The sequence below is a fragment of the Podarcis raffonei genome, chromosome 3 (assembly GCF_027172205.1).
Source record: "Podarcis raffonei isolate rPodRaf1 chromosome 3, rPodRaf1.pri, whole genome shotgun sequence".
NCBI lineage: Eukaryota > Metazoa > Chordata > Lepidosauria > Squamata > Lacertidae > Podarcis > Podarcis raffonei.
In genome coordinates this window covers 60,860,978-60,872,442 of record NC_070604.1, presented here as the reverse complement: position 1 = coordinate 60,872,442, position 11,465 = coordinate 60,860,978, and the positions used below count along the sequence as shown (strand labels likewise).

Below are 11,465 nucleotides of genomic sequence, written 5' to 3'. Positions count from 1 at the left end.
AAGAGCCTGCTGTACCCTTAAGTCCTGACCCCATGTGCAGAAGACATCATTGGGTTGGCATTTAAGCTTGGCATTGTGAATTTCTCAATAACAGTCGTTCACTCTCCTCAGCAGATTTCATAAGAAGGCTAATGTCACAACAAAACAGCCAGGCCTGACTAGGGCTTAGTTCATGAACCTGTAAACCATGCCAGGGTTCAACATTTAATCTTTCTTTTTTTTAAAAAAAGATTATTTTTTCACTTTTCTGAGATACAAAGGTAAATGTAGTAATTCAATGGAATAAAAACCACAAGGGAACACAATTAAAACTAAACCTGAGTTTGTAAATGCTACAGTTTCCTGCATACCTCACCATACATATTTAGGAGGAAACATAAATAGACTCTGCAAATGGAAGAGTGAATAACTGGATCTCTCTCCAAAATAACCTCTGAGCTATTGGGGCCACCCCCCTTTAAGGGTTAATAAATGTAATTACATATTATTATTGTTATTATTATTATTATTACTAATTCCTGCCCATCTGACTGGGTTGCCCCAGTCACTCTGGGCGGCTTCCAACAAAGTGTAAAGAATACACCAAAACATCAGACATTAAAAGCTTCCTGATGCAGGGCTGCCTTCAGATGTCTTCTAAATGTCATATAATTGTTTATTTCCTTGACATCTGATGGGAGGACATTCCACAGGGCAGGCGCCACTACCAAGAAAGCCCTCTGCCTGGTTCCCTGTAACTTCACTTCTCACAGTGAGGGAACCGCCAGAAGGCCCTTGGAGCTGGACCTCAGTGTCCGGGCTGAACGATGGGGCTGTAGACGCTCCTTCAGGTATACTGGGCCTAAGCCGTGGTAACCACTTCTAAAAATGCATGTATGTGTGGAGTGTCATTCCTTCATTGTTTAGTGATCAGAAGTATCTGTTGTACATGTGGGAGCAGGAGCAATATTTCCAGGGGGCAGCTTCTAGGCAGATTTGACCCCCAATGTCTCTCATTTTAACTACTTTACCTCATGCAGTCAGGGATATTTTTATGTCCAACCAAAACAATATTCAATATTCATGGAGAATATATTTAACCATAGATCCACCCCCACCCCACCCCACCAATGCTGGAGGTCTGTAAAGAGTTCTTTTATTGCACACCAGCCCTGCCATGTAATTGAAGTGACAAATACAGCACTAATGGGTACTTAGATATGTTAAGCAGGCTAAACATGCTAATGAGTCCTATGAGTGTGGCCTTTGATTCAGCAATAATCTGTAATTAAACTATTGTGGACTGCTTTACATTTGAAACAGATGGGAAAACAATGCCTCTGCACATGCTTTCTTAGTGGCAGAGGGCTCTGTTAAATTATTTATATATTATGTAAAATATAAAAGGCTCAGCATCCATACATCAAAACTGACCCGTTTTGAATTATTTTATCCAATTATACAAATTGCAAGTAGGGACGCAGTTTATTTTCTGCAATCCTGTCGCTATAGTAACCAGTGTTGCTAATTGTGAGATTCTAGCCCAGTCAATTAGGGACTTTTACACTTGTAACTGAACACTGCTCAACTGTGTCTGCTCTCTAGACTTACACTAAAGTCCAGGAAGAATCCTCATGATAAGTATTTAACTTCAAGTTGTGGCACAGCTTTGGGGCACGTTCTCAGAAAGATGGAGAAGGGTTTTCAGCCAGTATGTACTGCACATGACCCAGAAATAATAATAATAATAATAATAATAATAATAATAATAATAATTGCTCATCTGGCTGGGTTTTCTTCTTTACATTTCCAGGGGACTGCACAAAATCAGGAGCATAATTTGAAGTAATTAAAGTAATGAGAAATGGAATCCATTGTGCAAGATTTTAATCCTTATACCACAGAAAATAAACAACATTTAATAAAAATCACAGCAATAGTAGAATAATACTGTAAATAGACCCAAACAATATATGTAGCGTTGTGGTCAAGCTTTGAGATATATAGGACTTCATCTTTTTTAAAAAAACAAAAAAGCAAGCAGGTCAAATTATATAGGAGAGTCAGAACAGTATGGAAAATATCATTTTCCCCATTTTAATTTGTTAAACATACAGCAAGTTTCCCTGACTTAGCGAAACATATTTTAGCGTGGTTACACAATTTTGATCTCACATGAGTATAGTAGACCTCACATGATGCATACTTTGGGAACAATTAATATTAATCTACTTTCAAATAAGGAGTGAAATACAACTGATGTGTCATTAGTCCAAGTCCCTAATTTTAAGGAAGTTGTGAGAAGTAAGTTTGAAGAACACTCACGAGAAAACAGATTTCAGTGTGTTTCTGGGCTATTTGAATAAATGTGCAATCCTAGTAAGGTCTACAGTACTTAGAATGAAGTTTCCATGAGTTCAGTGGGACTTACCCCCAGGTAATTAGGTGTAGGATTGCAGCCTAAGAACAAACCCGCCCCCCCTACTCCATTGAACTACTTACTACTCATACAATTCCCATAATTTTCTAAATGGGTATGATGTTCACTTTCCAGTATACTATTTTCTTTTCATACTGAAGATGAAGAGCAACTGCTTCTTCTGAAATACAGAAATCAAGAGAGCACCCAGTGAAAGAATGGGACACACAGGTTAAATATGAGCAGACATAGGATCAAAGTGATTTGGTACAGATCAATGGGAACATCCTTTGTGCTCTTCCGTGCTGCTCACTTCAAAGTATGAGGTTAGTGGCAAAGTTAAATTAACAAGACTGGTGATAGTTGCGTATTAAATATTTTAAGGGGTTGCATTAGAGACATCAAAGGCAAACGGGCCAAGCTTTGCCAGTGGCATGAGCATACATAATAAAGATACCAGACAAAGACAGCTGTGCTTTCTTGAACAGAGCAATAAAAGAATCAATGAATGCAGGCAATTAGGACATGATTCCAACTAGTTCATTAGAGAGAGAGAAAGGGGAAAAATAAGAGAGCCAAACTCACGTGCTTATTTTACTTAATATACAGTGGTAATTGGTTCTCAAATGCCTTGGTACTCAAACAACTTGAAACCCAAACACTGCAAACCCAGAAGTAAGTGTTCTGGTTTGCAAACCTTTTTTGGAAGCCGAATGTGCTCCATTTTGAGTGACACACTTCCGTTTTGAGTGTTACACTGGGGTCTGTCTGTTTTTGCTATTTGTTTTGCATTTTTGCTTCTTTTGTTTTTGTGACTGTGTGGAACCCATTTCAGCTACTGACTGATTGTGTACATTGCTTATTGCTTTCGTTTTATGGATCAATGGCCTCATTAGATAGTAAAATTAATGTTAAATTGCTGTTTTAGGAGTTGTTTTTAAAAATCTGGAATGGATTAATCTGTTTTGCATTACTTTCTATGGGAAAGCACACCTTGGTTTTGGAACGCTTTGGTTTTGGAACGGACTTCGAGAACAGATTAAGTTTGAGAACCAAGGTACCACTGAAGTCTCTCCTATTATTTTATGCAGATAGCTAGTTTTCATGTTTGCAGTTTTGATTAGAATACATTCAGGAAAATTAATTATTATAATTTATTAAATTTGTTAGTCACTTTATCTTGCTCAAGGCAATCCAAAACAACTGACAACCAAACCAAATTAATGACATCATATAAAGATCGGTTGGATCCTGAGCGTGGCTCAAACCAAATTTCCGCCCAAGGAAATGTTTACTGGGGTCCACAACGCCCCCCAGTATGTTTCCGTTTATTGTGCTGAAGGCAGCTATCGTCATAAAGTTTACAGCCAGAAACATTAAACATCCTTTTGTCAACAGTCCCCAGTTATCAAGCCTGCGAGATTCGTAACACATGTATAGTAAAACTTTGCAGGCTAATCCATAGTAATGCAGGGAATCCCTTGTGAGGATTAAGTGACGTTTTGGGGATTAGGATGCAAGATCCTGGCTAGTGCAGGTGAGGTCAGGCATGACACTGCCTCAGTAGGGCTGCAACATCGCTTGCAATGTGTAAAGGATGTCAGACAAACAGCATTAAAAATACAACCAACCGAGGCGGCTTTTTACACCCTGGTCTCACCTATTTGCTCTGAGACTCCATAACGCTATTTATTATGACATCTTACTAACTTGCATAGCAAAGCGCCAAACCTGAATAAAAACCACACTGGAGTCAATGGAACTGTATTCAAGTAACCATTTTATGGTGAATGCTAGAATTTTCCTCAGGCACCAAACTAGATGGAAGAGTGTGCAAAAGCATTGTGCAAAACAAGACTACAATCCAAAATAGAGCAAGAATAATGGATTTCGTCAAATGATGTTTGCCCTTTCCCGTCCCCCTCTAAGAGGATGCAGCCAGCAAACCTGTTAGGCTTGGTACAATATTCTTCTCTGCCCTGTCCCTGAAAACCTGAGACATATCTAGAGTCCAGTAATGCTGCTGCGACTGCCCAGAGCAGCTGCCAAGAAACAACTCCTAGAAAATCTGCAAATCCAAAGCACCGGATAGGATGATTGTGAATGCTTTGGCCTAAGTAGCCAGCATGTCGGTTCGTAGTAGTTATATGGCCTTTGGGGTGGCATGCATCCTGTCTCTCTGGCTTGCCATAGCTGGAACTGCAAGGCAGCCTTTTGTGAACTGCAAGCTAAACTTCCCTATCTTGCTGAATGTTATGTTGAAGCCATCATCGCTTGGCTCACTCACCCGTTCTTAGGGCCAAGCTACATGTTACGTTCATGCTTTCAAAAATGCATGCTTAAACTGGCCTCTTTAACTCCGAAGGAAAAGCAGCTGTGAGCCCCCTGGTTTGACATATGCTCCCGGTTTTGCACTTCTCTTCTTAAAGCGAGGCGAGCTGCCTTACATATAAAATATCAGCCATCGTTCTTCACAGCAACTGACCCAGTCATTCCAGCCTGATTTAGTGAAGTTATTTAAATATGTAGCAGTGTAAACAGACCCCTAAGCCAAGCTAATGTGCGCAGCATCGATTGGGAAGCAGATAATGGTGTTAATGCAGGCACCAAAGGACAAGCAGCTTCTAAGCCTGTGCTGTACTTTCCGTCATACAAGCTGCTCAGAATAATATGTGCAGTTACAGAATCAGGAAACCTCTTTAAGTGTTAGGTGTGTGTGTGTGTATCCTTTCTTCGCTTACCTGAGAGTAAGTCCCATTGAACTCAAATGGGTTCACATCTGAGTAGACATATATAGAATCATGATGTTAATGTTACTACTCTTAGCCTTCCTGATCTGTGTACATGCGCGGGGGGGGGGGGGAATGAACATTCAAATGCTGCAAACTATTTCCCCTAAAATAAAAGTCTGCATATGATGTAATGCGATGACGCCTCGGTGTTCCTTCGTTTTTCCTCCACAGTTAGGGACAGAGACTATTTTCAACAATAGCCTATACTTTCCTTCCATCCAATTATAATGGGGCTCAAAATGGAAGGGGGAAATTTAAAAAAAAGAAAAGAAAATGAGGTTTTCCAAATAAACAATCCTTTTCAAAACAACCAGTGTTTGTGTGTGTTGTAGGACGGTGGGAAAAATGGCCGATCTGGATTCTGAACTATTAGTTGAAAAATGGCTGTCAGCAAATGGCTGCAGTCCTTTACACACTTACCTGAGAGTAAATCATACTGATCTCCTTATGACATATTATGAAGTACATATGAGGTCACGTACAACCATTCACCATGCTTAAAACGAGTAACTATTTACTCATAGCACTTGAAGTGTCACATACCTTTGATTCTGTATTAGTTATGATATACAGTGGTACCTTGGTTTTTGAGTGGAATCTGTTCCTGAAGACCGTTTGAGTTCCGAAATGTTCAAAAACCAAGGCACAAAGGGTGGTCTGCAAATGTAATTGAGAAAGTTGTGAAACACTCAGTGGAAGCTGTTCTGAGGTGCAAAAACGGAAGCATTTACTTCTGGATTTTCGGCTTTTGAGTTCCGAAATGTTCATCAACGGAGATGTTCAAAATCCGAGGTACCGCTGTATATAATTATATATTATATAGTATTAGAATAATAAGAGTTAGAAGGGATCATAGTCGTAGAATAATAGAGTTAGAAGGTCATTGAGGCTAACCCCTTGCAAAGCAGGAATCCTTTTGCCCAACGTGGGGCTTGAACTCATGAACTTAAGTTTAAGAGTCTCATGCTCTACCGACTGAGCTATCTTGTTGAGTGTTATAAGTACATATAATAAGTACATACAGCTGTTATGTTAGGGGAAAAAATACTTGCAGGACTGTGGTGTATTTCACACAGCAATTTCAAATCATTTGCTGTAAAAAAGGTAAGGAAGCCTGGTTTTTGTAAAACAGCAACCCTAAAGCATTGGGTCTTCAAGTGGGACAACCACATATAAATATATGGTAAGAAATTAAGAAATGGGTCCCCAGGTGCATGTTTGGGGTCAATTTGAGTCCTGGGTATGAAAATATTGAAACTTTGGACCTAAACCCCAACTTTCAGAATAAAGCCTTTCAATAAAAACTTTTAACATTAACAGCTATCAAATTAGATAACAAAACCTTGCTGCCGTAAAGCAGCAATAAAGAACCAACAAGAATAAAAGGAGTAATAGCAGTAATATCCATACAAACATTAACTAGCAATAACAATAACTCAGGAAAATAGGACTGGTTTTATGTGATGCCTAAAAGTTAACAAAGTAGGCATCAAACAATTGACTTCTGGGAAACGATTCCAAAATGTGCAGGTTTTGGGGAGACCATCTTTGTTCATCTAACCTTGCAGCAGGTGGGGAGGGGCAGAGAAATCGGCATCTATTGAAGATTTTAAAGAGTAGGTAAGCTAATATGGTAGCTGGAAGCTCTTCAAAATGTTGGTTGCAGGGAGCTACAGGGTTGGCAATGTGGTGCTGCAAACAGAGTGAAGTACTGTACTTTTCTGTCTATTAGACACCCCCATATGTAAGACACCCCCCTATTTTGGGAGACTCAATTTTAAGAAAATGAGGGGAGATGGCCCAAACTTGTTGAGCCTCTCCCATACTGCTGTGCACAGGAAATGATCCAGGGAGTGCTTCCCGCATGCAGTGGCACGAAAAAATACAGTATTTAATTGTTAATTTTTATTTTGTGGTATTGTTTTATGAGCCTTGTTGACAGAACTGCTTTAAGTTGTGGTCCACCATTTTATTGCAATTTTTGATTTGGTGACTATTCTGGGTGTCTGTAAAAGAAAAAAAGCAAACTCTTAAAACAGGACAAAAATGGACATTTTTTTTTCCTTTTTAAATGCCTTTGATTTCCATACGCTCCCTCCAATCCTGTGGAATATTATGACGGTTAACAACTTGGACTTCAATACATGGGTAAGAATAGGATGGAATTTCTAACATCAAGACACCCTGCCATCTGTTTCTCTTTTAAGAAAAAACCCTCTCTCCACAAATCGGCTCTTTTAAGCTTTGCTGGGAGAAAGCACTGTATCATATGACCCGTTTTAAAAACCACTTACACAGGCTTTACAAGTCAAAACAGCACCTTGAACTTCTCGTGCACAATTTACTAGCATCCAGCACTGCCATGAGCAATGCTTAATAGCTGCAAAAGCTCATTTGTTGCTGTCATAATATGAGTACAGCTATTAATAATAATTAGCTGTGTGGAAATGGGAAGGCGTCCCATAAAGACAGTTACATTTGACCCAGGGTTGCCCAAAAGTTTTCCGAGGCCTGAGAGAAAAACGGAAGAGTAGGCTGCATGGCTGAGATAGAACCGTATATGACAATAGAGTCAAATTGTAGCTGGGAGCCATGGGAACGGCTGGGCTAGACTCCGTATCAAGAAGTAATTCACCTTGCTCAGCTATAGTTGATGGGATGTCAGCCCCTGGCTGGTGAAGCCCAGGGTGCAAGAGTACAGGTCACCATGACATAGTAAGAGAGGCGGATGCTCAAAAGGAGAGGGAGGGCCAAAATGTGTAATGCTAAACGTGTAGTATGCAACTGCAGCTGTATTTATTTATTTATTTAAGAGTGGGTGTATATTGCCAGCACACAGAGAGGGATCATGATCCAGATGAAAATCCCACCCCCCACACCCAGCTATTGGGCTGAAAAAGAAATAAAACCCCCCTCTGGAACTGGAGGGAACTTCACCCTGGTGAACCCCACAGGGGGAAAGCCACAGAACAACTGGCGGAGCTGGGAAAAGCCACACTGAGGCTCTTGCATTCGTCTGGTAAAATAGTACTTGTCTGCTCACCCTTCATATCTCCAGCCTGCATGGTTGGTTAATGGAGGGTATCGGTTCTCTGATGCCAATGCCTATCTAAGCCCAGGCAGAGGTTGCTTGACCTAGTATAAGAAACAAAATAAGGAATCGGATCTTTTCGGAAACATTAAATAGGTTGTTGCTGGATGAAAGCTGATGGGAATTGGTAGTCCAAAACGTTGGGAGGGTACTAGGTTAGCGAAGGATAAAGCACAGCATACAATCCAGCTGCTTAAGAAAATTTAAAACAAAACCCAGAGGTATAAATATAGGGCTGTATTCAACCAAGTTTTACTCATAGTATACCTATTGAAATTAATGAATCTAAGTTAGTGACGTTCATGAATTTCAGTGGGTCTACCCTCCATTTAGTTGAACACCACCGTTAAGGTTTTTTTTAAAAAAATCAATTAAAAACCCAATAGTTTCCAAAAATAATAGAATTTCATAGCTCAAGGATGTTTGGAATTATTATTCCCATTTTGTCCACCCTGAAAACTCAAGAACAAAGTCACACTGGATTCAAACAAAATGTGTCCAGATAACAATTTCATAGAGCTACAGCTTAAATGTTTTCTTGTGGTGTGAGGCAAGAGCATTCACCAGAAACTCCCTTTACAGCTCATAAATTCCTCATTTTTGAAGCATAAATGAGACCTGTGGAAGAGAATGGAGACAGCATTGTCATTTAAACCAACAACGCTGGCAGCTAGACTGTTTACTTTTCTGCTGTGGTTCTTTTTTCCCTTTACATAAGCCAGGGGTCACAGTCGCAGCCTAGCCAAACAGCCTAAAAAACACAAGGAAAGCGAGTAAAAATCGGCTGTTGGATGTAGAAGGCACAGTTGAAGCCCAGGACTCTTTGCACGCTGTTAAAGAGGACAGTTGGTTGAGGAAAGAGAGGGAAGAGAATTGTAAAGATGCTTCCTTTTCTTTCTGGCCTTGCCTAATCCAGGAAAAACATCTTGCTTTTGTCACTATGCTTGGGAGATTTAATTGAAAGAAGGGTCCCCCAGCTCCAGTTGTTTATAACCCTACGCCAATTAAACTTGCTCAGGCTGATGCTGTTAAAAACATCAGCAGCTGCAGCAGCACAGCGCAGCAAAGCAGCTATAAGAGGAAAAGATCAGGGTGGGACTTTTCTCCTTTCATACCTTCAAAAGTTCATGATCACTGAAGGAGAAAGAGCTGCTTCTGGAGACAATCAGGGCCAGAGCTGTAGAACATTCCTGCCATTTTTCCTGAGCTTCTTCAAGCTCTGGGGAAAACAGAAATGTGGAGACAAAACACATAGGCTGTGTTGACGCAACCACAAGTGCAAACTGTGCCAAGTATTACTGTAGGCGGCCCATTCAGAAGTAATCACTTTACTCTTCTTCAATTCAAGACACAGTTGTGCTCAAAGTAGGATTAATGTGCAGAGCACAGCAGTTAATTCAGTTTCAAGGCCAACTGTGAGAAACGACACGTAGCTTTGGAGGGTACACCATGATATCCCATCAGCCACGGGTAAGATGAAACGGAAGGTTGTTGCACTCAGGCTCTGCTTGCGGGCTTCTCATGGGCTGGTCACCACTCATGCATGTACCTGTAGTCAGATCCAGTAGGGCTCTTCTTATGTTCTTTTGGCGCTGCTTGCGAGTAGAACTGCAGTCCTTTCTTCCCATTCTGGATCAGACATTTCCCTGGCAAACAGGGGCTGCTTATAGGTTTCTGCTGCTTTATCTACCAGAAGACTGGAGAATCTGGGTGATGCTCCAGAGCTTGTACCTATAGGCATCATTTGTTGATCTCCTTGCCCACGGGAGACCTTGCACTCATTGGGCAATACTATGGGCTGTTCCTTGGAATGTACCTGCCTCCAATCATGAAGGCATAGCATATCCATCATGGCTAGCAACCATTGATAGCCTTATCCTCCATTCATTTTTCCAGTCCCCTTTTTTAAAGCCATCCAAGTTGGTGGCCATCATTGCCTCCTGTGGGAGCAGGTTTTATAGTTAAACTATGCGCTACGTGAATAAATACTTTATCTTCTAAATCTTCTGCATTTCCTTAAAAGGGGCAGTGCTGTCCGAACAGTTCCTTGAGGCTACTGATGGTCCCCTTCAGGAACCAACAGCATGAGCATCCTATTAGCCCAGCCGTCTTTTTCCTAGGATTAGCCTGCCCATTAGTGAAATGATGACAGAACAAACTTTTGCTCCAGGTGAAAAAGATAAGTTTTCATGTTTTGCTGAGGTTATAATCTCAGAGAAGTAAATTGGCATTAAGCAGTGTGCCCTAATCTATAGTTTCAGCTAAAACATTAACTTGGTTCAGCAAAGGTGTTTGCTGACAAGTAAGGTAAGGAAGTTCGAAAGCACATCAGAGTGCAAGTAGATAAATAGGTACTGCTCTGGCGGGAACATAAACGGCGTTTCTGTGCGCTGCTCCGGTTTCATCAGAAGCGGCTTAGTCATGCTGGCCACATGACCCAGAAAAACTGTCTACGGACAAACATCATCCAGTAAACCAGTAAACTGTCTGCGGACAAACAGTTCCCTTGGCCGGTAAAGCGAGATGAGTGCCGTAACCCCAGACTCGTCCGCGACTGGACTTAACGGTCAGGGGTCCCTTTACCTTTAAGGTAAGGTATGGTTATATTTCATGGAGTAGGTAATGACAAAGCGAAATACGAGCAAGGTTCTTGAAACTACAGAGAAACATGGGGAAAGACAACCTGTTCCTGATTATCAGCCAGAGGATAAACTGTTCTTGGAGCTTCCACTGTCTGCAGTGTGAATTCTACAACTATAAAATGCTCTGTGACTGCAAAAGTGAAGGGAAAGCAACCTGGTGATAGCGAGTCCAGAGGACCAAGAATTGTTAAAAGTTGCATTCCTGCTTCCCAGATAGAACTTTTCTCAAGCTTTTCCTAGCTGATATCTGTTCTTTTGGACTCAGCATATCACATCCTGTTTTTAATCTCCCTTCCCTTTCCCATAACACTCATCTGATTTAGACTGTGAATTGGAAGGCAGGGGCTGTCTGAAATATTATCACCTTTGAATAGAATGTAGTGCTTAAAAACAGTTAATATTAAATTGTATTTCATTATTCCCTGACCTCCTGGTTGGGATTCTGGAGGTCACCAATGAAGCTATCCCTCCATCTTTTGGATTGACGTGAATACGTGATGACTTGCATGATGAAGTTGTTTTAACCTGTGGCACCACTGAAT

General features: G+C 40.9%; 1 long non-coding RNA gene across 1 annotated transcript; it reads right to left on the bottom strand.

Moving 5' to 3' along the window:
* Positions 1-7,107: 7,107 nt before the first annotated feature.
* On the bottom strand, positions 7,108-9,583 carry LOC128411628 (uncharacterized). Its single transcript, XR_008329856.1, has 3 exons — positions 9,397-9,583; positions 8,234-8,325; positions 7,108-7,196 (listed from the first exon to the last, which is right to left on the bottom strand). It is a non-coding gene; the product is annotated as an uncharacterized LOC128411628 (long non-coding RNA).
* Positions 9,584-11,465: the final 1,882 nt, after the last annotated feature.